Genomic DNA, 26,371 nt, shown 5'->3' on the forward strand with positions numbered 1-26,371 from the left:
CATTCTTTGCAATGTTATCCATAATTTGTTATGATCCACACAGTCGAATACTCTTGCATAGTCAATAAAACACAAGTAAATATCTTTCTCTGCTTTTAGCCAGGATCCATCTGACACTGGCAATGATATCCCTCATTCCAAGTCCTCTTCTGAACCTGGCTTGAATTTCTGGCAGTTCTCTGTTGATATATTGCTGCAACCATTTATGAATTATCTTCAGCATAATTTTACTTGTGTGTGATATTAATATTGTTCAATAATTTCTAAATTCCATTGGATCACCTTTCTTTGGAATGGGCATGAATATGGATCTCTTCCCATCTTTGTTAGCTTTACAAAAAAGAAATGTTCCAGTTATTAAAGTTATCATCAATTTGATGAATTATCTTTGTGCTGTAGCTTAAAAAAAAAGATATCTGTGAAAAAAAAATGCAGCACTGAAGGTGCTCACTCCCCTATGCCAAGAAATTTGGAAGACAGCTAACTGGCCAACTGACTGGGCAAGATCCATATTTATGCCCGTGATAATCTTATTTCAAATAAACAAGCCATAAATTTTGAGCACTGATAATATAGGGAACTATTGTTAATTATTTTGATGGGATAATGTGTGTGTGTGTTTCTAAAGAATCCTTATCTTATAGAGATATGTACTGAAAAACGTACAGATGAAATAATACCTGGAATTTGCTTTGGAGTGTTGGTGGGGGCTGGGCAGGGTATTGTTGAAGCTGGGTGATGGGTCCTTGGGGAATCATGACACCCTTTTCCTATTTTTATTTATATTGAAATTTTTCATAATAAAAAATTTAAAAATGTTTCAAAGGATTTATAAACAAATTTATAACGTGGTTTCCCCATGTCCATCCTTCATTGCTATTTGCTTTCCCATTCCAGGTCTCTGTTCTGCCTTGTCCCTTGTCCTGCTTGACGATTCAGTTGCTACGAGGCATCTTTATATCCAGTGTCTTTAATCTGCCAGCAGATTTTCTTCTTCAGTAAGAATATTCTTCTCAAATTGCCCCCAACTAATCAGAGAAGAGACATTGGTTTTCTTTTCTATCCTTTTTCTGGCCTTCCTTAACTGTTTTTTCCATCACAAGAAAGAAGCCAAAAATGAGAATTATAGTGTTTCCAAGCAAGTGGGGAGTATCTGTGTGTGGCTTTTTCTAGTCTTAAAAAAGAAGCCTCTCTTCTAACAAGTATTATCCACTAAGAGAGACTCTGACATTCACATCCATTGGGACTCTCTGATGTTTTCCCGGGAAACTTTATCTCAGATACTGACTATTTTCTAATCCAGAGTCCTTCAGATTGTTGAAAGACCTACTACCCTACCCTATGAGTACAAATCTTTTCATTTAAGCAAAAAACTTAACAGATTTATGGCTTTTCTGAAAATTATGGTAAATAGGTATGTAACAAAACATTTGCCATTTCAACAATTTTCACATGTACAATTGAGTGACATGAATTGTGTTCATCATGTTGTTCAACCAGCACCCTTAGCCGTTTCCAGAATGTTCCATCACCTTTAATAGAAGTTCAGTGTCCTCTAAGTATTGTGCCTTCCTCTCTCCTCCCTCACACTTGCCCACGGTAACCACTAACAAACTCTGGATTTATTGATTTTTTATTAAATCTCTAAAAAGACACCCATGGTGGAAATTAACATCTCAAAATTCTTCCCAGGAAAACCTTCTCATAAAATCAGAATCCAGATGTGCCAGTTGCCACTTGCCCCAGGCAAATGAAGATTTAGGATACTGTTGATGGTGTTTCTATTTCTGTTAGGAAGGGAGTCAACTCGTAGTTTTGTGATGTTCAGTACAATAGTTTTCAAAATGGAACCTATATCTGAAATCTGTTTCCCATTCTCTGTTAAGAACATTTTTGTTTGTTTTGTATGTTATGAATAGTCTCATTGTGAAGATTTTAAAATGTTTTACATATGATCACAGTCCTTGGGTGGTGCAAATGATTAAGACACTCGCCTGCTAACGGACAGGTTAGAGGTTGCAGTCCACCCACAGGAGCCTCAGAAGAAAGACCTGGCAATCTACTTCCAAAAAATCAGCCATTGAAAACCCTATGGAGCACAGTTCTACTCTGACACACATGGGATCGCCATGAGTCAGAGTCAACTTTACGGCAACTGGTAACATATGATAATTCATCAAAACTTTGATTTCTCCAAAGAGGGAGAAATACTAATTCATAGATTAAAAATCAAACATTGAAAAATGCAGGTGTATTGGCTGCTGGGATAGCATAATAAGAATTAACATCCCCAATATCTTAACCTCTAAACGGACAAAATAGTCAATGCGGCAGAAACCCTTCTCCTCTGGGACTATTGCCTTTTGCATTCCGATTAAACAAGTGCTCTGGAGGACAAGCGGAACGGGGATAAATCTGCTCCTTTCCCTTTTTCCTAATTGAATATTGCTTCTGTTCGCAGTCAGCTGCTTTCACTGCCATCCCCAGCTCCTCTCAGAAAGGGGGTGTGTGCAGCTTCGTGAGCAAAGCTCCAAAGCACCATGGTGACATTATCCCATAAAAGTGTCTTCTCTTATTTTCAAGGTAAACAAATGTTATTGCCACCAGGAAATAGGCCACATGAAAAGAAACTTCGGGAACCTGGAAGAGTTGCCCAGACAGTAATTCTCTTCAGTTTCTAAGTTCATTACCCTCATTAACTGAAGTCAATGGGACAAAACACCAGGCTTCTCAAAAGACTCATCAACACGAAGCCTATCTATTTTAGACCTGTGAGCATAAAATAATTAAGCTTATTTTTCTTCTTGTTCACATTATGTTTTCCTTTTTTTTCCCCTTCTGATAACTACGCCTTATAATACCAATTGACCAACCAAAAATAAATAAATAAGCCAAACCCATTGCCATCAAGCCAATTCTGACTCACAGTGACCATATAGGACAGAGTAGAACTGCCCCACAGGGTTTTCAAGGAGCAGCTGGTTGGATTCAAACTGCCAACCTTTTGGTTAGCAGCCGAGTTCTCAACCACTGTGCCACCAGGGTCCCATCAGTTGACCAACTGTTGTCAAATCGATTCCAACTCATGGCAACCCTATGTGTATCAGAGTAGAACAGTGCACTACAGGGTTTTCCATGGCTGATTTTTTTTGGAAACAGATCGCTAGGCCTTTCTTCCAACGTGCCTGTGGGTGGGCTTGAATTTCCAACCTTTCAATTAGCAGCCAAGCGCATTCACTGTTTGCACTGCCCATAATACAGATTTCATATTCTGTATTAGAAAGTACTGTTGATCATGATCGATGATTTGATGGTGGGGGATGAACAGGGATGGATTACCCAATGTGCAAGGTAAACATGTGTTTAGGGCATCAACAAAACAAAGACACCAGTTGTCCAAAGCAAAGACCCATAGACGTCAAGCAGACAGGACACAAGGAAAAGTGAGCACCACAGTGGAAGGGAATTGGCAGGGCACTAAATGAAACTGATACCAGCTCCAGTGCGTGAGAATGTGCTGGCCAGAAATAAAGTTCACAAAGGGTCATGAGGATGCCCATGCACAAGGTTGTTTAAGCAAGAGGCCCCTACTACTTCAACACCTTCATTGACATCTTATAGTCACCTACTGTGTAATTGAAACTCCTTATCTCAGCAGGTCTCCTGGGAGTATACTATTTCTTTCCAATAAACAAGAGGTGGGGGTAGACTGTCAAAGCTAACTCTTGCTACAGTCACTCACTAAAAATTTTATAATCCAGTTCATCTCATTCCACTAACATAGCCACTTTTGCATTCAATCACTAATATTATAGTTTCATTTTAAAAAAGAAGCTACACCATAGATAGCTAAGACACACGCACATATGCACATATATGTATATATATATATATATATATATAACTCACATATCCCATTTGAATGCATGAGCAGGCAGAGGAGGGGAACCACAGATTATCAGTGTTTAGGGCCTTCATAGGCTTTAATCTAGCCCTGGAGATGAACATCAGTATCCAAAACCTTTCTGGTTTAGACAGTAGCTACAGAAGTAAGAGGTATCACAGGTAAATTGGTAAGAAATATGGGTGCCAATGGTGAAAGAATAACTCCTCTGAAGATGCAAGGGCCTCCATCTCCTTGAAATTTCTGGGAATCTGGGGATCTGAGATATGTCAGGACTTTCCCTCCAAAGTAAAGGGCAAGCTGCTGCAAAAAGATATGTTGAAGTCCTAAATCCTGGTTCTTGTGAATGTGACTTTATCTGGAAATAGGGCCTCTGTAGAGGTAATTAGTTACGATGAGATCATACTAGAGTAACGTGGGCCTGTAATCCAACATGACTGGTGTTCTTATAAGAGGAGAGGAGACAGGGAGAACACGGTGAATACAGAAGCAAAGACTGAGGTGGTACATTTACAAGACAAGGAACACCAAGGGTTGCTGGGAACCACCAGAAGCTAGAAGAGGCAAGAAAGGAGTCACCCCATGAATCTTCAGAGAGTGCAGCCCTGCTAACACCTTGATTTCAGACTTCTGACCTCCAGAACTGTGAGAGAATAAATTTCTCTTGTTTCGAGCCACCCAGTTTGTGGTAATTCCTTACGGCAGCCCTAGGAAATAAATACAGTCCCCTCCGTTAAGTAAGAAAAAGGCATGTGCTTGAGAGATGGCTGGATTTTGGAGGCAACATATGCCACATATGGATGCATTTACTGGTGGTGCAAAGGTTAAGTGCTCAGCTACTAATTGAAAGGTTGGTGGTTCAAACCCACTCAGTGGCTTTGTAGGAGAAAGACATGGCAATCTGCTCCCATAAAGATTACAGCTTAGAAAACCCTATGGGGCAGATCTACTCTGTCACATGGAATCACTGTGAATCAAAATTGACTCAACAGCACCTAACAATAATTTACTGGGTGATCCCAAAAACCACCAGTTTTGAGAGGGCACAAGAGTGAGAGAAGGCTCGTCAGCTAGACAAAGTACAATGCAAGTGGCTCTGACCCTTTGCACTAATGGCCCAGCCATATACCCTTGGCAGTCACTGGTCTTATGATGCACACCAACCCTAGAAGTACTGGCTTTCTATATATGACACTGAAATGGCCCCCTGAAACGTCAGGCAGGATGTCAGCTGGGAGTCCAGAACTTGAGAAGGTGGGAACTACCTTCAGGAGGTAGCTTGCTCCCACCCTAAGGCCATGCTTGGTGCTCTTTCTCTACCGTGAAAATATGTACATCCAGGGACCCATGTGTGGAGGTGGGAGCGATGCCCCTTTTCATTACACCCAAAATGTTTCCTCCCTGCTCCCTCTACTCTAGGCTCTGCTAGTTTAAAGATTCTAGTCTCCAGGGAACACAATAATGGTTCTACCTGAGACTCTGACCAGGCTATTTTCTGAATCTGAAGACTTTGGATGAATAGCTCCCTCTCTCCCAGAAGGGAAAGAGTTTACAATGTTGGCTGAAACAATGGATCCTATTAAGGGTATATTAGTTTTCTAGGGCTGCCATAACAAAGTACCGGCAGTCCCTGGGTTATGAAATTCCAACTTACAGACAACTCATACTTGCCCTTTAATGTTATGTAAATTTGCCCTCCTTTCACCATACTTATTCCATCTGTATCCTGAGGAAATAATCTGAGAAGCTGGACTATATGAAGAAAAAGTGGGCATCAGAATTGGAGGAGACTCATTAACAACCTGTGATATGCAGATGACACAACCTTGCTTGCTAAAAGTGAAACACTTACTGATGAAGATCAAAGACTACAGCCTTGAGTATGGATTGCACCTCAACATAAAGAAAACAAAAATCCTCACAACTGGACCAATAAGCAACATCATGATAAATGGAAAAAAGATTGAAGTTGCCAAGGATTTCATTTTTCTTGGATCCACAATCAACACCGGTGGTAGCAGCAATGAAGAAATCAAACGACATATTGCATTGCCCAAAATCTGCTGCAAAAGACCTCTTTAAAGTGTTAAAAAGCAAAGGTGTTACTTTGAGGACTAAGGTGCACCTGACCTGAGCCATGGGATTTTCAATTGCCTCATATGCATGTGAAAGCAGAACAATGAATAAGGAGGACTGAAGAAAAATTGATGCCTTTGAATTATGGTGTGGGCAAAGAATATTGAATATACCATGCACTGCAGAAGAACAAACATATCTGTCTTGGAAGAGGTACAGCCAGAGTGCTCCCTGGAAGCATGGATGGTAAGACTTCATCTCACTTACTTTGGACATGTTATCAGGAGGGACCAGGCCCTGGAAAAGAACAACATGCTTGGTAAAGTAGAGGCTTAGTGAAAAAAAGAAAGACGCTCAACGAGTTGGATTGCTACAATGGCTGCAACAATGGGATCAAACATAGCAATGATTGTGAACAAGGTGCAAGACGGGGCAGTGTTTTGTTCTGTTGTACCTAGGGTTGCTACCCACTCCACAGCACCTAACAACAACAACAAATTTGCCCTCACTTTGAAACGATTGAACCAACCCCTAAAAACAAAACAAAAAAAACCGTTGCTGTTGAGTCGATTCCGACTCATAGAGACCCTATAGGACAGAGTAGAATTGCCCCACAGGGTTGAATCAGCCCCTACTCACAACAAATTCTTCATCACAATCACCTTCACTTGCTGCAAGTGCAGCTTTTAAATCATTGCAAAGGCTTTGAGCATTTTCTCGAATTAAAGGAAGGCTAAATAAGAAACTTATGCACCTATTACCAACTTACATATTCAAAGGTGCAGTTAGGAACAGGTCTCATTCATAACTCAGGGACTGCCTGTACTACAAACTTGATGACTTAAAGCAATAGAAATTTATTGTCTCACAATTCTGGAGGGCATTTGGAAATCAAGGTGTCAGCAGGGTTGGTTCTTTCTGCAGGTTCTGAGGAAGAATCTATTCCATGCCATTCTCCTAGCTTCTGGTATTGCCAGTAATCCTTGGCGTTCCTTGACTTGTAGACACATCACTCCAATATCTGCAGTTGTCTTCACCTAGTGTCTTCCCCTGTGTGTCTGTGTCTCTGTTTTCTCTTCTTATAAGGACAAGAGACAGTGGATTAGAGCCCACCCTAAGACAAAACAAAAACCCACTACAGTCAAGTCAATTCCAACTCATAGGAACCCAAAAAGGTTTCCAAGGCTGTAAATCTCTACTGAAGTGGCCTACCCTACTTTACCTTAGCTAATTACATCTGCGAAGTCCCTATTTACAAATAAGGTCACATTCTGAAATTCCAGGTGGACATGAATTTTGAAGGAATACTATTCAACCCAGTGCAAAAAGGAATAAGGTAGCTGCTACATAATGGTGACACGGGGTCCTGATTCTGAACCTGAGGAATCTCCTGAGGCTCTTCCTTATTCTGCCTTGCCCAGATGCAAGGACTGACGGGAGGCTCCTGCAGCCCTGCCTACAGCCATTTCCCAGCTCCAGCAGGCCCCATACATTCTTCCTATTGGGGGCTCCACTGCTTCCTATCACGTCAATCATATTAAAAGGCACTCATAGTCCACATTACATATTTATGTTATTAAATTGTTTTAAAAATTATTGTGGTAAAATATATATAACATAAATTTGCCATTTTAACCATTTCAAATATACAATTCAGTGACATTAATTACATTCGCAATGTTGTACAACCATCATTTTAAACATTCACTTTCTTGATACTGCCTTTTGATGCATAAAAATTGTTAATTTTGATGAAGTCCAACTTAACTATTTTGTCTTTTGCTGCTCATGCTTTTGGTATCATGTCTAAGAATCTATTGTCAAAAACAAGGTCTTGAAGATTTACCCTATGTTTTCTTGAATGATATTAAATTTTTGAAGAAAACCCACCCAGTGCCATCGAGTTGATTCGGACTCCTAGGGACCCTATAGGACAGAGTAGAACTGCCCCATGGAGTTTCCAAGGAGCGCCTGGTGGATTCGAACTGCCAACCCTTTGGTTAGCAGCCTTAGCACTTAACCACATGCCACCAGAAGAATGTTTTATAATTTTGCCTTTGATATTATTATTAATTTTGATTTTTAGTATTCTGTCTCTGTGTTATTTTATATATATATATATATATAGCCAACATTTCTTTCAGATCTCAGTCATGTCCAAAAGTCCTTAGAATGTCTTTTGGCTCTAAGCATTGTACCTCAAGTGCCTAGGGGATGGAACAACTTTGTCCATGTAGAAAGACCACATGGCCAGGATCAAACATCTCCTAAATGAAGGTGTGGATCACCCCAACCAGCATAAAATTGGAACCAGCTAAGGATGCTGGTCAAGGGCAAATGAACAGGAATGCATGTCTGTACGTACATAAGCATGTAAATATGTGTTTGTTTAAGATTAATTTGCCTCCTCTTTTTCTTTCTTTGCTCCACTATTGCATGTAGATATTCACAGTGGCTAAATTTGCCTTGTAACCCATAGTTTGCACAATGCCAAGATGGGATTGTGATAGAACAAGAGGAACAACAAATTTTCCTCCTGATCCTGAACTTGAAACTGGATGCAGTAGTGTATGAGCTATTAGGTATTGGATGGTGTTTTAGACTGTGTTCTCTAGAGATGTAAAACATATAAATATATAGAGAGATTTATAGTAAGGAAATGGCTCATGCAGTTGTAGAGACTAGAACATCCCAAGTCCATGGGTCAGGCTGGAGGCTTTCTCCTGATTCATGTAGCTGCAGGTGCTGGCTAACCCAAGATTGGCAAATCAGACATCAGGGCTCTGGCTGACAGGCTGCAAAGACTAACAAATCCCAAGATCAGCAGTCCAGATGGCAGGCAAGCTGCTAGCTTAGGTCCCAAGAACCAGAGGTCAGATGAACAGGAGCCAGCTGCAGGATCCAGAGTGAGCAAAGGCCCCACGAGTTTCACCAGAAAGTCCACCTATATTGGATGCAGGCCACACAACAAGGAAACTCCCTTTCAACTGATTAGCCACTCACAGCAGATCCATCATGGAGGTGATCACATTATATCAAATCTCACCATAGAGGTGATCACATCATTATACGACTACCAAACTACATAGTAACTGCAAAACCACTGAGAATCATGGCCCAGCCAAGGTGACAGACAGCATTAATGATCACAGATGGTAAGGAGGTTCATTTTCATTTGCATATATAATAGTTGTATTTTACTTGGGGCAGTTCTGAAATTATTTGTATATAAAGCAGAATGTATGTGGTTGTTGGGTAATCTGAGGTTGGACTGTAATGAATATCTGTTATTTTTGCTTGCCTAGTATTCATTCTTAAAGTGTCAGTGAAAAAGAGGAAGACCTTCAATGAGATGGGTGGATGCAGTGACTGCAACAATGGGCCCAAACATAGCAATGATTATAAAGATGATGCAGAACCAGGTGGTGTTCTGTTTTGTTGTACATAGGGTCACTATGAGTTGGAATTGACTCAACAGCCCCTAACACCAACAACAACAGCCTTCATTCTTCTGTCTTCTGCTGTAGTGCCCCAATGCTGGTTGGGAATCTGCCCCTCTCCCATTGGATACAGTCTTGATAAAACTGTCAGTTAAAATGTTCCTCTTCCCACAGCCTCTGCCAGCCTAAGCCCAGAAGAATTAAATGGTGCACAGCTACCACCACCAACCTCTCTGACAGGGATCACAATAGAAGGTCCCAGAGACAGTGGGAGAAAAATGTAGAACAAAATTCAAATTCACAAAAAAAGACTTACTGGTCTGACAGGAACTGGAGGAACCCCAAAGACTATGGTCTCCAGACACCCTTCTAACTCAGAATTGAAGCCACTCCTGAAGTTCAGCTTTCAGACAAAGATTAGACAGGCTTATAAAACAAAAAAATAACACATGTGAGGAATATACTTCTTAATTCAATCGTGTATATGCGACCAAATGAGCAACTCCTGCCCAAAAGCAAAGATGAGAAGGCAGGAAGAGACAGGAAAACTGGATGAATGGACACAAGGAACCCAGAGTGGAAACGGGAATAGTGCTGACGCATTGCAGGCATTGCAAGCAGTGTCACAAAAGGAAACTAATTTGCTCTGTAAACTTTCACCTACAGCACAATAAAATTTAAAAAAAAAAAAAGATTACAGCCAAGAAGAAAAAATGTTCCTCCCTCTCCTGCCAAGTGCTGCATATGTAATTCAAGTTAAGTCAATCAGATGCTCTCTCCCTAAAGTTGGAATCCTTAGCAGAATTACACAAAAGTTTAAAATGGCCAGAACTGGGCCATCCCAGGGGGAGCATTATGATGAAATTAGGGTTTCATTTCTGTGACTTAGATCCTTGTTCTTCTTTCTAAGTCTGGTTCTTCATCTTCCCTTTTATTACTATGAGTTGCTCCATCTCCTTCTAATAAATTCCATTTTAGCTTAAATTGGCCAGAGTCATTGTTTCTGCTTGTAACCAAAGACTCCTAAGAAGAGATGGTGGTTGAACCCACGGTAGCAGATAGAACCAGCCCAGGAGCATGCATGGTGAGAATAGAAAATAAGGGACAATAGAGAAAGAGGCAGTGACATAGGTGACTCTAAGGTGCAGCCCAAAGGCTGAAGGAAGGGCAGAGGGTCAGTGAGACAAAGCCAAGGGGAGACATAATTATACACTGGAGCAACTGGGCGGCAGGGTCAGAATCTGCGGGGAGGTCAAGGGCTGATACGGGCCCACTGGATTCACTGATAGGGACGTCATTGTTGACCTGGATGAGAGCATGAAATTTCAGCCTAGGGATGGGGAAAGTTTGCTTTTAATGGGTTGAGAAGTCAGTAGAAATGAAGCTGTAGAGAGAGAGCACAGACAATATCTTAAAATATTGGTTGGGACATAGACCAGATAAAAGTGGCTTTCACAAGATGGAAGCCTTGTTTCTCTCTCACATAAATTTCAAACACACATCTGTTCCATGAGGTCATCCTGCCTACCCCAGCTCCTTCTACAAGTTGCTGTACTGCCCTCAAGTAGGTTGTCCTTGCCCATGTGGTCAAAGCCAGTTCACATTCTCATGCCCATGGTCCAATCATCAGGAAGGGGAAGGGGAAAGCCAAGGGCAAAACTTCTTTGAGAGACATTTCCTAAGAGCTTCCCACACCTCCCCCATTCAGATCCACAGGCTGAAACTTAGGGGCACAACCATGCCTGCTGGCCAGAAAGGCTGGCAATGCCAGCATGTGGCCAACCAAACTAAGGGGGTTTGTTTCCAAAAGAAAAAAAAAGGGGAGGAGAGGACAAAAGGGAACCAGTGAAATCCCTACTCTCAGACAGCTTTGCCAAGCAGTTAAGTTGTAAAAAAAAAAAAAAAGAGAGAGATGGGGAATAGCTGGAGGGGCAGTGAATGAAGAGGAGAAAGAGAGAGACCAATGTTGAGGCTGTAAGAAGGAGAGATAATCAATGGAGGGAGATCTCAGAAAAGGAGGGCACAGTAGAGTCAGTGCACAGACAGAGAACTTGGCCTTGGGTAGGTGGAAGGACCCCTTTGTACTGTCACAGGAGGGAAGAATGGGAGAAAATACAAGGAGGCTTGCGGGGTTGGTGGCCAGAAGTAGAGGGCATCCATTGGCTGCAATTTTCTCTGTAAAATAGGAAATAAAATCTCCTGCAACGATTGAGTGAGAAAGGGGACGGCTTGGTGTTTGAGATCAGGGAGAAGGCTTGAAATCGTCCTTGTTGAGAAGGGCTGGTTAGGGAAGCATGACGGATGGCTTGGCAGAACTGAGGGCACCTGAAGCTGATGACCATGCGTAGGATAGCCCCAGTCTTTGTGGCTGGGAGATTTCCACTCGTGGAGCAAGGCAGTCCAGGTGCAGGTTTTAAGAAACCAGATAGCTGGTGTATTCCTTTCCTGTGGCTGCTGTAACAAAATATCACAACCTTTAAACAAGAGAAATGTATTCTCTCACAGTTCTGGAGCCTAGAAGGCTGAAATCAAGGCATCAGCAGGACCACACTCTTCTGAAGGCTCTAGGGGTAGGTCCTTCCTTGTCTCTTCCAGCTTCTGGTGGCCCCAGGTGTTCCTTGGCTTGTGAAAGCATCTTTCCAATCTCCGCCTCCGTTTTCACGTGGCTGGCATCCCTCTGTGCCTGTCTCTGCAACTTTTCTTGTAAGAATACCAGGCCTCATTCTACCTGATTTTAGAACATGTTGTACAGCCACAGTAGTCAAAACAGTGTGGTACTGGTACAACAGGCACATAGACCAATGGAACGGAATTGAGAACCCAGATATAAATCCACCCACATATGAGCAGCTGATATTTGACAAAGGCCCAGTGTCAGTTAATTGGGGAAAAGATAGTCTTTTTAACAAATGGTGCTGGCATAACTGGATATCCATTTGCAAAAAAATGAAACAGGACCCATACCTCACGCCATGCACAAAAACTAACTCTAAGTGGATCAAAGACCTAAACATAAAGACTAAAACAATAAAGATCATGGAAGAAAAAATAGGGACAACGTTAGGAGCCCTAATACAAGGCATAAGCAGAATATAAAACATTAATAAAAATGACGAAGAGAAACCAGATAACTGGGAGCTCCTAAAAATCAAACACCTATGCTCATCTAAAGACTTCACCAAAAGAGTAAAAAGACCACCTACAGATTGGGAAAAAAAATTTAGCTATGACATCTCTGACCAGCGCCTGATCTCAAAAATCTATATGGTTCTATTAAAACTCAACCACAAAAAAGATAAACAACCCAATTAAAAATTGGGCAAACGATATGAACACGCACTTCACTAAAGAAGCTATTCAGGTGGCTAACAGATACATGAGAAAATGCTCTCGATCGTTAGCCATTAGAGAAATACAAATTGAAACTACGATGAGATTCCATCTCACTCCAACAAGGCTGGCATTAATCCAAAAAACACAAAATAATAAATGTTGGAGAGGCTGTGGAGAGATTAGAACTCTTATACACTGCTGGTGGGAATGTAAAATGGTACAACCACTTTGGAAATCTATCTGGTGTTTCCTTAAAAAGTTAGAAATAGAACTACCATACAACCCAGAAATCCCACTCCTCGGAATATACCCTAGAGAAATAAAAGCCTTTACGTGAACAGATATATGCACACCCACGTTTATTGCAGCACTGTTTACAATAGCAAAAAGCTGGAAGCAACCAAGGTGTCCATCAACGGATGAATGGATAAATAAATTACGGTATATTCACGCAATGGAATACTATGCATCGATAAAGAACAGTGATGAATCTGTGAAACATTTCATAACATGGAGGAACCTGGAAGGCATTATGCTGAGTGAAATTAGTCAGATGCAAAAGGACAAATATTGTATAAGACCACTATTATAAGATCTTGAGAAATAGTTTAAACTGAGAAGAACACATTCTTTTGTGGTTATGAGAGCGGGGAGGGAGGGAGGGTGGGAGAGGGTTATTTACTGATTAGATAGTAGATAAGAACTACTTTAGGTGAAGGGAAGGACAACACTCAATACAGGGAAGGTCAGCTCAACTGGACTGGACCAAAAGCAAAGAAGTTTCCTGAATAAACTGAATGCTTCGAAGGTCAGCGGAGCAAGGGTGGGGGTTTGGGGACTATGGCTTCAGGGGACATCTAAGTCAATTGGCAAAATAAATTCTATTAAGAAAACATTCTGCATCCCACTTTGAAGTGTGGCGTCTGGGGTCTTAAATGCTAATAAGCGGCCATCTAAGATGAATCAGTTGGTCTCAACCCACCTGGATCAAAGAACAATGAAGAACACCAAGGTCACAAGATAATTATGAGCCCAAGAGACAGAAAGGGCCACATGAACTAGAGACTACACCATCCTGAGACCAGAAGAACTAGATGGTGCCCAGCTACAACCGATGACTGCCCTGACAGGGAGCACAACAGAGAACCCCTGAGGGAACAGGAGAACAGTGGGATGCAGACCCCAAATTCTCATAAAAAGACCAGACTTAATGGTCTGACTGAAACTAGAAGAATCCTGGCGGTCATGGTCCCCAAACCTTCTGTTGGCCCAGGACAGGAACCATTCCTGAAGACAACTCATCAGACATGGATTGGACTGGACAATGGGTTGGAGAGAGATGGTGATGAGGAGTGAGCTATTTGTATCAGGTGGACACTTGAGACTGTGTTGGCATCTCCTGTCTAGAGGGGAGATGGGAGGGTAGAGGGGGTTAGAAACTGGCAAAACGGTCACGAAAGGAGAGACTGGAAGGAGGGAGCGGGCTGACTCATTTGGGGGAGAGTAAGTGGGAATATGTAGTAAGGTGTGTATATGTTTATATGTGAGAGACTGACTTGATTTGTAAACTTTCACTTAAAGCACAATAAAAATTATTTTAAAAAAAAGAATACCAGTCATAAAGAGATCAGGGCCCATTGTAATGATTCATCTTGTTGTTGTTGTTAGGTGCCATCAAGTTGCCTCCGATTCATAGTGACCCTATGTACAACAGAATGAAACATTGCCAGGTCCTGTGCCATCCTCACAATCATTATGCTTGAGCCCATTGTTGCAGTCACTGTGTTAGTCCATCTCATTGTGGGTCTTCCTCTCTTTTTCTAACCCTCTACTTTACCAAGTATGACATCCTTCTCCAGGGACTGGTCCCTCCTGATTCTATGTCGCCTCAGCAGCCCAATTTCCAAATAAGTAAATAAGTTCACATTCACAGGTACTCGGGGTTAGGACTTCAACCTATCTTTTGGGGGGAGGCACAATTCATCTCCTAACAGTTGGGCTTATCCAGTCAAAGTCCATATGAGGAAAGAAAGGAAGATGCTTTTATTGGAACAATGACACAAACATTTCAACACATCTCAGAGAATGCAGAACAGGAAAACACCTTGTGTGTGCCATAACAGACCTGGGGGAGAGTACTGGTGAGAATCCATAAAGTCAGACTTACACTTTTTCAGGGAATGCATGCATTTTTCTGAACAATGAGCATCATTCATTAATGTGGAACAAGCACAGACATTTTTTATTATGTTCAGAAAGATGTTGAGAGATGAGCAATAATGACCTTGCCCAGTCCACAAGTGGGGGAGGAGAGGCTGGTTGCCCTGCAGTGTGGGGGCAGCACAGGAAGGATACGGTCACCAGCCCTGGATCATCATAATTAGCGAGCGTCACGGGTAGAGAGTTTTACAGTCAGTAATAGTTTTCTGTAAATGAAAATTGCTCCTTCTCGATGGGCAATTTAGTTATATCTGAGTTAATCCGGGAAAGTATTATTCATCCCAGCTAAGACACGTATGAGTCAGCCAGTAGGCATCACCCACAGATGGAAAGAGGCACCCTTGTCCTTGCAGGTCTCAGAAGGTCACTCCAGTGGCCAGTGGTTTGAAGTTGTTTGTGCTCTGTCTTAAGTGTGTCTACATGAAGCCAGTAGGGTAACTGGTGATAGGATGGGGGAAGAGGGTCTTCCATAGCCTTCTCCTCCCAGACTCAACCAAGTTCATCATCTACATGCCAAATGTAGCCAAAAGACTTTCATTTTCCCTGTCATCATCTCCTTCACTATCAGTTTCCATGTGGAGCCAAGTTCTTGGGACGTGATTAGTATAATAACAACTACTACCTTTTTTCCTCAAGGTGATGCCCCCAGTTAAGTTGTATGCAACTTTCCACAAATGGGGGCAATGGTGGTTCAGTGGTAAAATTCTCCCCTTCCATGTGGGAGATCCAGGTTTGATTTCTGGCGTCATATGCAGCCATCACCTATCTGTCAGTAGAGACTTGTAGGTTGCTATAATGCTGAAAAGATTTCAGCAGAGCTTCCAGACTAAGCTGGACTAGGAAGAAAGGCCCGGCAATCTACTTCCCAAAATCAGCCAATGAAAACTCTATGGATCATAGTGGTCCAATCCACAACGCATCATGGGGATGGTGCAAGACCGGGCAGTATTTTGTTCCCTTGCACATGAGGCCACCATGAGTCAGGGACTGACTCAGTGGCAGCTAACAGCAATAACAATTATCAATAGGGAGACCAGAAAGAGAAAAGAAAGCTTCCACCTGCTTTTAAATGCATTCTGAAATCCAAACTTGAATGTAATGAATTTATTACTTTAAGTACATTATTTTGTAGTGTGTGAGTGTTCCCTGAAAGCTCAGCATAGCCAAACATTTTACCTTTTGAAACCTGGTAGAAGGTAAGTCACCCAAGTTTAAACCGAGTTTGGGAATGATCATTCACTCACTCCTGAGCACCCTGGCACCTGTTGGTCCCTGGCAGCACCCTCAGGAACCAAGGGCTGTCTGGGAGAATTACACAAAGCCCTTTATTCTCCAGCACCGCTTTGCCACTTTGTTTTTAGTGGGGCCATTTGCCAATAATGATAGCACCTTGTATTTATATACCTGTTACCCTTTGCTGTCGAGTCGATTCCAACCCATAGCGACCCTATAGGACAGAGTAGAACTGCCCCAAAGGGTTTCCAGGGAGTGGCTGAGGGATTCGAACTGCTGACCTTTTGTTTAGCAGCTGAGCTCTTAACCATTGTGCCACCAGGACTCCTGCATTTATATAGTAACTACAATTTCAATTTTGAATAAAGTTTCAATATCGAATATACTGTGGAAGAAGTACAGCCCAAGTGTTTCTTAGAAGCGAGGATAGCAAGACTTCATCTCATAGACTTTGCATGTGTTGTCAGGAGGGATCAGTCCCTGAAGAAGGACATCATGCTTGGCAAAGTAGAGGATCAGCGGAAAAGAGGAAGACCCTTGATGAGATGGATTGACACAGTGGCTGCAACAATGGGCTCAAGCATAACAATGATTGTGAGGATGGCGCAGGACCAGGCGATGTTTCGTTCTGTTGTGCGTGGCGTTACTGTGAGTCGGAACTGATTCCATGGCACCTAACAACAACGAAATTTCAGCACGATGCCTCCACGGTGTACAATATTTGTGTCCAGTGGGAAAAAAATAATATTCCCCATTTTATTATGGACAAAACGAGCCCAGAGCCCTTTATTTCTTGGGGAGAATCAGGCAGATTGCCTCTGGGCAGAGAATGGAAAATGTGTGTCAGTGGAGTGTGGATTAAGCTATTTGCCAAACATGATTTATTCCACTCACTGCAATTACGGTACAAATGAGTCATAAATACTATAATGATATGTGTAGATTTTTAAACATTAACCTAAATTTTCAAAGTTAGGATAACCATGGACTTAGGGTAAACTTGTAGAATGGGAGATTCTATTTTAAATGTATTTTAAAAACCAAATTCATTGCATTCGAGTCAATTCGAACTCCTAGCGACCCTATAGGACAGAGTAGAACTGTCCCATTGGGTTTCCAAGGAGCGGCTGGTAGATCGAACTGCTGGCCTTTTGGTTAACAGCTGAATGCTTAACCACTGTACCACCAGGGATCCTTAAATGTACATAAATGCCACCAAGTCCTCCGTTTATGCAGTACCTTTCTGTGGCTCTCCAGGTGTTGTTAAAAGGACAAATTAGCTTAGAAGGAAATAAGTCTGCTCATAAAAATAATTATAACTTAGCTACTATGTTTCAAGGTGTGCCCACGGGGCATAAGTGGTTAAGTGCTTGGCTGCTAATGGAAAGGTTAATGGTTCAAATCCACCCAGAGATAACTTGGAAGAAAGGCCTGTCGATCTGCTTCTGAAAGGTCACAGCCATAAAAATCCTATGGAGCACAGGAGGTCACCGTGAATCGGAATCGACTCCACGGAGACTAGTTTTGTAGATTTAGTATGTTTCAAGCTGTGCTGGCTGAATTCAAAGCAGATTGTAATCCTTGCATCTCATCTCCTTTCATTTATAATCAGGCGTTTGTTTGCTGGTGACATGAACTTTCTTCCCCCAATATATGTACACACACACAGTAGTGAATGGCTACAAGGACAAGGAAAACCCACCCAGAGCTCTGTGGGAAAAAAGACCTGGCGATCTACTCCCGTAAAGATTACAGCCTAGGAAACCCTATGGGGCAGTTCTACTTTGTCACATGCGGTTGCTATGAGTCTGAATCAATTTGACACAGCCAACAACAACAACACAGTATCAGACACTTCTGGGCCTCACTTCAAGTCCTGTCAGCCTCCCCCTTATTCCAGTGGGTTTGAGCAGGCTTCCACCAGCTTTGCCCAGAGGCAGCTGCACCTGCCTTAAGCCCATGGGAGCCTCTCTAGTTTCCTGTGTCCACCTTCTCTGATAGAGCGTGGGAGGCAAGGACCAACCATCATGTACTTCTGCCCAGCCCAGAGTGTGGGGAGATAGAGCCCCAGGGCTGCTCTTGACCAGCGGGGACAGGAGCTGGTAGGTACCTTCTCCCCCACCTTACCCCAGGAGGACAGTTCTGAGGCTCCTTTCATAAGGCTTCTCAGGGACCCACCAGATGCAATGACCTGGCCAACTCAGTAACTCATTCTTGTGTTGGCTTTCCCCCGCTTTTGTCTGCCTCCCCAACCTTCACTTCTGCTTTCTCAACTGGCACTCCCAAGTAAACTGTCTTCACAAAAGCCTTTCTTAGGCTCTGCTTTGGGGGGACCCAGATGAGGAGTAACTTGAGTTTATTTCACGAAAAAGTTCATTTAATTATTACTTCTAACAACATTTTTTATTTTCTACTCATGGAAATTAAATTAAATTTTCATACTCCGTTACAGTCTTATCAGTTAAACGTCACTTTCTCATAATGGGGAAACCGTGGTGGTTAAGTGCTAACCAAAGGGTCGGCAGTTCGAATCCTCGAGGTGCTCCTTGGAAACCCTGTGGGGCAGTTCTACTCTGTCCTATAGGGTCACTATGAATCAGAATTGATTTAACAGCAATGGATTCGGTTTGGTTTGGTCTCATAATGAGAAGCCCTGGCTGCTCAGTGGTTAAAGCGCTTCGCTGCTAACCTAAAGGTCGGCAGTTCGAACCCAATAGCTGCTCCATGGAAAAGATATGGTAGTCTGCGTCCATAAAGGTTTACAGCCTTGGAAACCCCGTAGGGCAGTTCTACTCTGTCCTACAGGGTTGCTGTGAGTCGGAATTGACTTGACAGCAACTGGTTTTACAGATCTCATAATGACACCTGCTGGAATGTTGCCTGTAACGTCTAAACAGCTAATCTACCTGTCAACCTTAAGAGGCAGGGTAGGGCAGTGGGAAGGAAGTGGACTTTGGAGTCAAACTGCCCGAGCTGCTAGTCCAGCCCTACCCTTTGCTGAATGTGTGCCCTTGGGCAAGTCACTTAACTTCTGGGAGTCTCAACCACCTCATTTGTGAGATGACTGTACCACAGTAAAACTAGACATTAACGACAAAGCAAGAAGACCTTTACATCTGGACATTTAAAAACCTCAAATAACTCTTAAATCAGTGAAGAAATTTAAAATAAATATACAATGAAAATATAACCTACTGAAATCTCTTTGCAAGAACTAGAGCAATCTTCAAAGGAAAATTTATAACATTTACCTATATATCAGTAAAAATGAAAATAAATGAGTTAAACATACAAATTAGGAAACAGACATACAAAAGAGGACAAAATCTGGGGAGGGAAAAAAATGACCACACTCTGGAAAGGCTGCTTAAGGAAAAAGAAAAAAGAAACAATGCTAAGAATGAAAAAGGGAGGAAAAAAAAAAACTACTAAATTAGCCTCCCACCACCCACCCACTGCCGTCGAGTCGATCTCAACTCATAGTGACCCTATAGGACAGAGTAGAACTGCCTAACAAAATTAGCAGAGACTTCAAATATAGTAAGAGATACTATAACCAACTTCATGCCAGTGAAGGTGAAAAACTTAAATTAAATGGCAAATTCCTAGAAAAATATATAACTTGTCAAAACTGACTGGAGAAGAAAATCCAATTCTCCTACGTTAATTTATAAATATAGCACAGTTCCAATGAGAGTACTATTAGGCTTTTTTCTGGAGCTAGACAAGTTGATTATAAAGGTCGTTTGGAAGAATAAACAAGGAATAGCCAGGAAAGCATAAGTAAATAAATGTAACGGCGGGAGATTTTTACCCCATCCAGATATTAAATACATAAGAGTAAATCTAGCAAAGATATACAAGACCTCTGCATAGAAAACTACAAAACATTAGTGGAATTAGTTTATAAGGCCCAAACACATGCTCATGAATTAGAATACTCAACTTTGTAAAGACATCAATTCTACCCAATTCCATCTACAGATTCAACGGAATACCAGTACAAATCTCAGCAGGAGTGTGTGTGTGTGTGTGTGAGAGAGAGAGAGAGAGGGTGTGTGTGTATAAAAATTAAAAAACGGATTTAAAAATGTATATGGAAATGCAAAGATCTAACAATCTAAAATAATCCTGAAGAAGAAAGACAAAACTGGAGGACCTACTCAACCCTGGTGCGTAGTGGTTAAGAGTGACAGCTGCCAACCAAAAGTCGGCAGTTCAATGTACCAGACGCTCCTTGGAAACCCAATGGGGCAGCTCTGCTCTGTCCTGTAGGGTTACTAGTAGTCAGAATCGACTTGACGGCAACAGGTTTTTAATTTACTATTTTAGGTATCAAGACTTTTGGGTTGTTTCCAATCTTTTGCTATTATGCATAGTGCTGTACTGAATTGCCTTTCGGATATATGCCGTTTTGGCATTTTTGCAGTGTATCTTTGGGATACATTCCTAAGAATGTGGTTGAGCACACTTTTGGATTAAAATCCATTTGCTTTTATATTTTGTAAACTGTGCATTCATATCTTTAGTCCATTCTTCTATGGGAGCATAGCCCCATTTTCTTCATTTTTAGAAGCTTTTTATATATTAAGTATTATTGACCTGAACCATATGAAATTGCTATTTTGTTAGGTCAAAAATTTTCAAATACCACCAACTTCAAGTGGTTCCTCCTATTATATTAATCCTTTTGTCTATGATAAATTTATAAATATTTCCCTACTTTGTCATTTCTCTTTTTGCTTAGTTTATACTGTTTTTTTGGCCACACAAATTTTATATTTTTATGTAAACACATTTATTAATCCTTTTCCTTACTGTTTCTGGAATTTGAGTCATAGTTATGAAAATTTCTTCTCTCCTACTTTATAGAGGAATTTTCTCATATTTTCTTCATTTTTACATCTAAATTTCTAATCTATTTGAAATTTATCTTGCTGTATGGCGTAAAAATAGGCTCAATTATATATTTTTCCCATATGTCTTCCAGGTATCTCAATACCACTTACTAAAATTTTTTCACTGATTTCAAATGTCATCTGAATTATGTGTTAAATTTCTGTTGGCAATTAGGTCTATATCTGGATTTTCTAATCTGTTTGATTTGTCTGTCTACATATGCATATACTAATACCATGCTGTTTTAATTATAGAGGCTTTATAATGTGCTTTAATGTTCTTTGAAACTATTATAAATGGTACCTTATTTTTTAATTTTCAAATTGTTACTGATATATAGCAGTATGATTGATTTTTCACACCGATGTATTCAGTGACCTTGTTAAATTTGCTTATTAATTCTAGTAGGTTATCAATTTATCAACCAACTGTGAATAGTGACAATTCTATTTCTTCCTTTTAACTCTTCATACTCCCTCACCCCACCCTTACTGCTCTGGCTGGGACCTCTAGTGTAATATTTGCTGTAGGATTTTTGTATATACTTATAACAATTAAAGGGAGCCCTGATGGCACGATGGCTAAGTGCTCAGAGGTTAACCAAAAGGTTAGTTGTTCAAACCTACCACTTGCTCCGTGGGAGAAGGACCTACAGATTGGCTCCTGTAAAGATTACAGCCTAGGAAACCCTATAGGGGCAGGTCTACTCTGTCACATTACTAATTTGCTGAAGGCATTCATCATAAGTGGATACTGAATTTTATAAAATGATTTTTCTGCATATATTGAGATGCTCATATTATTTTTCTTATTCTGATAAATGTGGTAAATTTATCATGCATTCCTGAAATAAACCTAGTTTGGTCATGATATATTAACCTTTATATATAATCACTGAAATGGATTTCCTAAGATTTTGTTTAGGATCTTATAAACAATAATCACAAGAGAGATTTTTCTTTCTTTTGCTGCCCTTGTCAGATTTTGGTATTGAGTTGATGCTGACCTCATAAAATGATTTGGGAAGTGTTCTTTCTTTTTCTATTGGTGTCATGTCTTTCCTAGATGTTCGAAAGAGTTCAGTGATGAACCCACCTGGGCGTGGAGTTATTGGTAAGAAGATTTTAAATTATGGGTCTGATTTAACAGACAAAAAAAAAATTGCTGTCAAGTCAATTCCAACTCATATAGTCCCATGTGTTTCAGAGTAGACCTGCACACCATAGAGTTTTCAGTAGCTCATTTTTCAGAAGTACACGGATAGGCCTTTCTCCCTAGTCACCTGGGCATAGACTCGAACCACCAACCTTTTAGTTAGTGGCCAAGTGCTCGCCGTACAGATTGAATAAATATGGTGAAAAGATACAACTCCAACGCACCCCTTTCTTGACTTTAAACCACACAGTATCCACTTGTTCTGTTCATACAACTGCCTCTTGGTCTATGCACAGGTTTTGAATGTGCACAATTAAGTGTTCTGGAATTCACGTTCTTCTCAATGCTATCCATAATTTGTTATGATCCACACAGTTGAATGCCTTTGCACAGTCAATAAAAAATACAGGTAAATATCTTTCTGGTATTCTCTGCTTTCAGCCAAGATCCATCTGACATCAGCAATGATATCCCTTTTTCCACGTCCTTTTTTTAATCCAGCTTGACTTTCTGGGCAGTTCCCTGTTGATGTACTGCTGCAACCACTTTTGAATGATCTTCAGCAAAATCTCACTTGTGTGTGATATTAATGATATTGTTAGATTATTTCTTCCTTCTGTTGCATTATCTGTCTTTGGAATGGGCACGTATATGGATCTCTTCCAGTCAATTGTCCAGGTAGCTGTCTTCCAAAATTCTTGGCATAGACAAGTGAGTGCTTCCAGCATTGCATCCATTTGCTGAAACATCTCCGTTGGTATTCGGTGGATTCCTGGAGCTTTGTTTTCCACTAGTACCTTCAGTGCAGCTTGGACTTCTTCTTTCAATACCATTGGTTCTTGATCATATGCTACCTCCTGAAATGGTTGAATGTCAACCAGGTCTTCTTGGGACAGGGACTCTGTGTATTCCTTCCATCTACTTTTGATACTTTCTGCATAAAGAGTACAGCCTTGGAAATCCTACAGGGCAATTCTACTCTGCCTTGTAGAGTTGCGATGAGTTGGAATCGACTTGACGGCAACGGGTTTGGTTTTTTGGTGGTTCTGTGTTAACTTTTCTCCCTTTGTTTTCTTCTTTTGAATTAATTATTTTAATTATTTCATCTCTCCATTAACTTGTTAGCTATACATTCTTTTACTGTTCTGGTGTTGGCTATCCTAGAGATTACAGTGTACAGCCTTTATTTATTAAAGTCTAAAGTAAATTAGTATTTTTACTACTCGGATAATGCAAGGACCTCATGGCATTTTAACTCTATCTTTCTTTCACCTTTTGTGCCATTGTTGTCACATATTTAAATTCTGTATGTATTTTTATGTATTTTAACCTCCAATAAGACTTCCCATTATTGTTTTTGTAATCAACATTCATTAGATTTACCTACATTTTTACTCCTTCTGTTGCTTTCCATTCCATCCTGGGTCCCCACACTTCCCTCTGGGATCATTTTCCTTCTGCCTAATGAATCCTCTTAACCCTTCCCTTAATGTCAATCTGCTGGTGCCAGACTATCTCAGTGTTTATTTGTCTTAAAATGTCTTAATTTGCCTTCATATTTTAATCGTATTTTCTCCAGGTAGAGAATAGAATTCAACACAATTCCTGTAAAAATTCCAACTGCCTTTTTGATAGGACAAGCTAATCCTAAAATCCATATGGACTTGCAAAGGACCCCAAATAGCCAAAAGCAACGTTAAAAAAGAACAAATTTGGATGATTCACACTTCCAGATTTCAAAACCTATTATGAAGTTACGGGAATCAAGACAGTGTGGTAGCAGTATAAGGATAGACATATAGATCAATGGAATAGAACTGAGAATCCAGAAATAAATGCATACATTTATGGTCAATTGATTTTTGATAAGGGTGCCAAGACTATTCAGTGGGGGAAAGAAGAGCCTTTTCAGTAAATGGTGCTGAGGCAACTGGATATCCTAAAGCAAAAGAATGAAGTTGGGCTGCTATCTCACACTATTATAGGAAAATGAACTCAAAATTGATCAAAGACCTAAATGTAAGAGCTAACACTATAAAACTCTTTGGAGGAAACATAGATATAAATCTTCATGACCTTCGATTAGGCAACAGTTTCTTAGACATAATACCAAAAACACAAGCAACCAAGGAAAAAATTTTTTAAAAGAATTTATAAATGAGAATAGCTTATAATTTTCTTTTATTGTATTAGTTTCCTAGGGCTGCTGTAACAAAATACCACAAATTGAGTGGCTTAAAACTACGGAAATTTATTGTCACAGTTCTAGAGGCTAAAAGCCTGAAATCAAGATGTCTGCAGAGCCATGTTCACTCTCTGAAGGCTCTAGGGAAGAATCTTTCCTTTCCTCTTCCTAGCTTCTGGTGGTTCTTGCACTCCTTGGTGTTCCTTGCCTTATAGATGCATCACTTCAGTTTCTGCCACTATCTCCGTATGGCCATCTTCCCTCTGTCTCTTCCATTTTTATAAAGACACCACTCAGGTTGGATTACCACCCACCCTACTCCAATATGATCCCATGTTAACCTCATTGGTAACATTTTAAAGACTGTGTTTCCAAACAAGGTCATGTTCACAACTACCAGGTGCTTCTGGGTAGCCTTGAATGTCCAACCTTTTTCTTAGTAGTTGAGAGTGTTAACCATTTGTACCACCAAAGAGATATGTATATGTAGACATATACTCATCTGCGAATGAGTACTCATAGTATACAGTATAGAAATACATATTATCTCCCTTTCAGTTCTTTGACTGCTTATACAAAAGACTAAAGATTTCGCAGTAATATACTTTGATTCAGGCAACCCTAGACTTACATATCCTAGTTGGGCTTTGGGTGTCTGCCCTTGCCTGGGACTGGAGGTACTTCCAACTAGAAAGGAGGAGAGTATAGAGAGCCCATGTGACCAAAGATCTAAGGTGCATCCTCCAATAAGCTTTATCGATGCTGAATTGGATATTGAGATTTTCATCTTTTTGACTTTCATGTCTATTTTGGGGTAGAACTTGGGAGGGAAGCTTCACACACCTATCATATAAAATTGAAAATCCCCAATGCTTATTATAAGAAAGACAATAAAATCATCTTATACTGAGAGGAGCCACCTGTATAGCCCTGTTCCATTCTTCTGCTTAAGCCACTCCCTTTGCCCACAACACTCCTGCCCTCCCGTCTACTCCTCCACCAGCCAGTGTGAGGCCTCCCTATCTGTCTACTCCCACTGACCCCTGTAGTCCATACCCTCTTCCTGGGGCCTGAACTAAGGTATTTTGTACCTATTTTTGTATTGTGGGAGTCCCCCAGTGGTGCAAATGGTTAATGCACTCAGATGCTAACTGGAAGGCTGGTGGTTTGAGTCCACCCAGAGGCACCTCAGAAGAAAGGCCTGGTGAACTACTTTCAAAAAAGCAGCCATTGAAATCCTTATGGAGCACAGTTCTACCCTGTCACACATAGGGTCACCATGAGTCGGAATCAGCTCAACGGCAACAGGCTTAGCTTTAGTTTATTGTTATTGTTGAGTTGTTATTGTTCTGAGCTTCTGGAAGACAGGGGAGTGAGATTGATGATACGTTGAGGTACTTTCCAACTGTCAAAATGTTTCCTTCTCTTGCTTTAATCATTTATTTGGAGGATCCATGATTTTATTGTACAAGAGAGCTGACCTCTCCTGTGTGTCCGAGCAACGGTCTTCCCAAGTTCTCCTGCTGTCCCCTGTGTGGCTCCGGCATGTCAGCCTAGCCCAGGGCTGTCAACTGTGCCGAGGTAAGTCTGGCTGATTTCATCTGAGATGCTGCTTTATTTGGAATTTTTATTAACTTGTTTCGTTCCATCGCTTCCAACTCCACATGTGTTCCATCCTCCTCCACAGGTCACATGGAAATGAAGCTTTTTATGAAGTTTCCCTCTGTTTAAACTGGAAAATTGGCAGCTGTGGGATTTCGAAGTGAGTCGGAAACTGTGCCGCGCTTGCGACATCACACTTCTAAAGATGAGGGACGTTTACGAGTTTGTTTATAAAAAGAGGCACAGCGAGAGTTGTGTTGACTTGGCTCTGCTTTGGAATTTTGACTATCCTAGATAACATCTCAACATAAACAGTTCTCACTT

The 26,371-nt window shown here is 41.0% G+C and overlaps 1 protein-coding gene across 1 annotated transcript in view; it reads left to right on the plus strand.

Moving 5' to 3' along the window:
• Nucleotides 1-26,371, plus strand: part of SLC45A1 (solute carrier family 45 member 1) — a 149,764-nt gene that overhangs the window by 76,472 nt on the left and 46,921 nt on the right. The window contains exons 3-5 of the mRNA XM_049877818.1: nt 22,171-22,218; nt 25,895-26,026; nt 26,133-26,207. The gene's annotated coding sequence lies outside the window, so the exon portion shown is untranslated. The remainder of the gene's footprint in view (nt 1-22,170; nt 22,219-25,894; nt 26,027-26,132; nt 26,208-26,371) is intronic.

Source organism: Elephas maximus, chromosome 3 (assembly GCF_024166365.1).
Source record: "Elephas maximus indicus isolate mEleMax1 chromosome 3, mEleMax1 primary haplotype, whole genome shotgun sequence".
Classification (NCBI taxonomy): domain Eukaryota; kingdom Metazoa; phylum Chordata; class Mammalia; order Proboscidea; family Elephantidae; genus Elephas; species Elephas maximus.